General features: G+C 26.9%; 1 long non-coding RNA gene across 1 annotated transcript; it reads left to right on the forward strand.

The window, feature by feature from the left end:
- The first annotated feature begins 1,688 nt into the window (after positions 1 to 1,688).
- Positions 1,689 to 4,600, forward strand: LOC146903230 (uncharacterized). Its single transcript, XR_015023456.1, has 5 exons — positions 1,689 to 2,044; positions 2,522 to 2,684; positions 3,145 to 3,234; positions 3,553 to 3,642; positions 4,322 to 4,600. It is a non-coding gene; the product is annotated as an uncharacterized LOC146903230 (long non-coding RNA).
- Positions 4,601 to 5,116: the final 516 nt, after the last annotated feature.

Below are 5,116 nucleotides of genomic sequence, written 5' to 3' on the forward strand. Positions count from 1 at the left end.
AATATGTTTGCCAACTTGTCGTGTGTATTAGTGATGACTTGTCCCAGGTATAATAATTATTTAAAAATTTATATCAATGACAATATGACTCGTGTATTATAATTACTTTAAGTTTTTATCAATGAAAACATGTCTCTTGTATTAGTGACGACTTATCTTGTGTATAATGATAATTTTCATATTTTTAGTAGCAACAATTTTTCAAGTATAAAATAATCATTTTAAAAATTTATTTGGGACAACCTGTCATGAGTATAATAATCATTTTAAAACATGATGTGACGACATATTCCATGTATAATTATTATTTTTAACTTTTTAGCAGTAACAACTTATCCCTTTCTTATATTGTGCAGACTTTTTTACATTGTATAGAATTTTAGCAACGACAATTATTTAAGTGTATAATAATTTTCGACTTATACAATTTTATAATATGTTTGCCAACTTGTCGTGTGTATTAGTGATGACTTGTCCCAAGTATAATAATTATTTAAAAATTTATATCAATGACAACATGACTCGTGTATTATAATTACTTTAAGTTTATATCAATGAAAACATGTCTCTTGTATTAGTGACGACTTATCTTGTGTATAATGATAATTTTTATATTTTTAGCAGCAACAATTTTTCAAGTATAAAATAATCATTTTAAAAATTTATTTGTGACAACCTGTAATGAGTATAATAATCATTTTAAAACATGATCTGACGACATATTCCATGTATAATTATTATTTTTAACTTTTTAGCAGTAACAATTTATCCCTTTCTTATATTATGCAGACTTTTTTACATTGTATAGAATTTTAGCAACCATAATTATTTAAGTGTATAATAATTTTCGACATATGCAATTTTATAATATGTTTGTCAACTTGTGTGTATTAGTGATGACTTGTCCCAGGTAAAATAATTATTTAAAAATTTATATCAATGACAACTTGAATCGTGTATTATAATTACTTTAAGTTTTTATCAATGAAAACATGTCTCTTGTACAGTGACGACTTGTCACGTGGATAATAATTATTCTAAAATTTATATCAATGACAACATGACTCGTGTATTATAATTACTTTAAGTTTTTTAGTTATGAGAACATCTTTCATGTATAGTGACGATTCATTCCGTGTATAATAATTATTTTAAAAATTGTATTAGTGACCACATGTCACATGTATTTTTTAGAAATGATATTTTGTCATGTGAATAATAATTATTATAAAAGTTGTATTAGTGACGACTCGTCCCGTGTATAATAATAATTTTAATTTTAATTATTCAAGGAATTTTTAAATTTTTAGTAGCAATAACTTTTCAAGTGTATAATAATCATTTTAAAACTTCATATGCAACAACGTGTGCCGTGCATGATTAATATTTTTAACTTTATAGCAGCAACAACTTATTCTTTCTTATGTTGTGTGGACTTTTTTATATTGCATGGAATTTTAGAAACGACAATTTCTCAAGTGTATAATAATAATTGACCTATACAATTTTAGAATATGTTAGCCAACTTGTTACGTGTATAATAATCATTTTAAAAGAGGACTTTCACAATGAAGAATGTGATTAAAGGACCCTAAAAAATATGATTAAAGATAATAAAGAATAAATATCAATCTTCAAAACAAAATTATAGTTGAAAAAAATAGGAGTCTAAAAAGCAATTTAAAAAATAGGTTAATTGTAATGGTTAGGCCCAATAGATAACTTTCCATAACAAACCCTAATTTTCATTTCCCATTAACAAAACACAGAAGAAATTCTTCTCTCTCTCTCCGCCGTATCTTCTTCTTGTCTGCCCCCTCAAACCACGAAAACCTCCTTCTCTCTTCATCTGCAACTTACTCCGACCACCGTACATATAAATAAAGCCACCATTTTTATCGTCTCATTATCCTATACAAAACCCCCTTATTTATTTTGAGATCAAGGAAAGTATGAATATTGAGTCCAATTTCTCTCCGATTTTGCAGCCATCGTTAGCCTCCTCTGCAAAAATCAAAGTGAAAGACTAATATTTTCAAGAGATGTAAGATTTGTTTTTGTAGATTAATGAATCTGTTTTAGGTTTTTTTAGATCTAATACTAATGTTATTATTTTGGTAATCCTTTTCCTGGATCTTTGATAAAGAAGCTTTTATATTGCAATTTCCTTGAAGACTTCGTTTGGAGTTATTTTTTGGTTCATGCAAAAATAGATGGGTTTCTTTACCACAAAAAATTATCATTTTTATTCCAATTTTGAATTAAAAAATATAAAATGAAACTTTTGTTCAGGAAATAAGGTTTTTTTTCTGGTGAATGATATTTTTCTTTTGCAAATCAATTTTTTTTTTTCCTTCTATATACGATCCCTGTTTTTTATTTTTTATTTAACAAAAGTTACAACTCTGTTTTTTCTTTTTGAAAAAAATTCTTTCTTTAATAGATTCTTTTTGGAGAGTCTCTAGAAAGTCAGAACACGAGCAACTCATCCCTCTTTCTCTATTTTTTTTTTTTTTTGTAGTTTTGACATGGAATCTTCAATGGACAGCTTACAAAAGTCTATAATTCCCATTTTCGACAAACTTGGATCTCAATCATGGAATTGTGCAGCAGATCTGGAACCTTCATCATCTACTTCTCTCACACATGCAACAAATAACAACAACAAATCAAAGGCTTTTAAGGTCAGCTTTTATATTCATATCCTTAATTATATGAAATTGATTTCTTCATCACTATTTATTTATTTGATACATGCAACAACAAAATCACATTTATTAAAGGAAAAGATAAGTTTATTGTGAGGAAACGAAATTGGTTATAAGTCAACAAAAAAAATTATGTTTTGCTGGTAAATATTGTTTTGTAAATTATTTTGTTGTTGTTTTCAAAGAACTTTTTTTTTGTTTAATTTCAATGAAATTGATTATTTACGTGATAGACAAAAAAAATAATTATGTGTAAACCTTGTTTAATATTTTTTTTCTATCATTTAAATGATTTATTTATGTACACAGAAAAAACAAATTTTAAACTTATTTTAAAAAATAATAATTCATTTTAATAATTCAAAAGAGTATTTATACCCTGATTTCATGTGATTTTTGTTTGTTGAAAAATATTAATTTTATTTATATTTTACAGAAAATCGGTCACCGTTGATTGGAGAAAGGAGAGAAACTCTTAACTTTCTAGAAAATGAAGTGGAAGAACAGAATTTGAGCTTAGCAAAAGGTAAAGAGGAAAATGTTCACAAAAACTCTTATCCATTGGTTTAAATCTTTAAAACTTTGTAGTTTGTAGCATAGAACCATACCTTATCCATTGGTTTAAAACATTTTTTTTATACTGCTATTTGTTGCTATGTGTATTTCCGTTTTCTTTCTTTATTTTTTTCAATAAAAAGAAGGAAAAAGTAATAGAAAAGAAATACAAAATTTTGAAAAGAAATACAAAGTGTAGTTAGTTTTACATGATATTAAAAAAAATATGAAAATACTTTTTAGAAAACCGACTGAAAAAATAATAATATATTTTATTCATATTTTACAGAAAATCGGTCTACATGACTCAGGAGAAAGGAGAGAAACTTTTAATTCCTGCAAAATGAAGTGGAAGAACAGAATTTGAGCTTAGCAAAAGGTAAAGAGTAAAAAGTGAACAAAAGCTCTCAATCAGAGAAGTATAAGATGTTCTTGTTGAAAATGTTTTTGGATTCTATATTTCTTCTTCATTATTTTCTTAAAATAATTTAGAGAGCAATAATGATTTTCTTAATATAATTTAGAGAGAAATAATAATTTTTTTGGACAATTTGTTAAATACAGTTTGTTATATAATATATCTATATAGATCTACAAAAGTAGGTTTATAAAATTTTTGTTTGACATAATAGATATATTTAGATATAAAATAATAAAAGATTAAAACTCCTGAATAAAATAAGAACTATTTTGGACTAAAATCAAGGTAGTTTATTTCTGCATAATAATCTCTTTGAAGTTTGTCGCATAGAACCAAAACTCATCCATTGTTGTGTGTATTTTCGCTTTCTTTATTTTTTTCAATAAAGAAGGAAAAAGTAATAGAAAAGAAATACAAAATCATGAATGTTGTTTTGTATACCTTTGATGTAGAACTGTCATGATGATATGGAAAAAAATGAAAAATACTTTTTAGCAAAGAAAACAGTTTTTGTTAAAGAAAAGTTTTTGTTATGAAGAACAATGAATGAAATGGAGTATTGAATCTTGAATAAAAGTGTGTTGAATCTTTCATAAAAGTGTGTTGCTACAAAGTCTTTTACCTTGATGTATTGCAGGTTTGCTCATTTTGTATTTGAAGCTTGAAGATAGAGTTGAAAAAATCTTCATGTGTAGAACATTTTTTGAACTTTGTTGAATGAGAGAAGATGAAAATAAGAGAATGGTGAGATAGAGTGTATGAGTATTCACTTGTATATATATTCAAAATTAATTTGATTGAATTTGAATTTGAGAACTTGCCCCCAAATTTGGTTGGTAATTGTGTAGAGGACACATTAAATATATTGATTTGAGACACACTGACACAAATCAGCTGCTGTCATTGGTAGTTGCAATTTTTTCTAGTAAAAGCAAACTATCTTATTTGCCTCTCAAACGTACTCAACCATCTTCAGTCAGCATTAAACCGGGAAAAGCATTTTGAAGTGCAATGAAACCAAACAAACATAACTTGGTACTTAGGCGTTCATTTAGTTACAAAAAGCATTATTTAGACTTCTTTTACCCCTTAATTTAGGACGTGTCAGTTGTATAGGATGACCAGTTTGGGTTTTTCCACAACATTGAATCTTCTTATATTAAGGAGGATAGTTCACACCCTCCACTCTCTCCCTATAATATACAATATAATGAAGAGAATTACTACTAGTATTTTGGCTTGATGCATTGCATTGCATTGCATGGGTTGGTTTGGTATCTGAGATTGGATCACTCTCTTCAATAGTAGACCGTTGGTAGAATTATTCTAGGATTATTTTCCCATAAATAGAACATGTTGATGCTATGTCACTCGGGAGTGATTGACCCTTTCGACAAATATTGTTACATTGCTACACTACATATAACTACAA

The sequence above is a fragment of the Medicago sativa genome, chromosome 8, assembly GCF_051527215.1.
Source record: "Medicago sativa cultivar Bolivia chromosome 8, Bolivia_mono, whole genome shotgun sequence".
Classification (NCBI taxonomy): domain Eukaryota; kingdom Viridiplantae; phylum Streptophyta; class Magnoliopsida; order Fabales; family Fabaceae; genus Medicago; species Medicago sativa.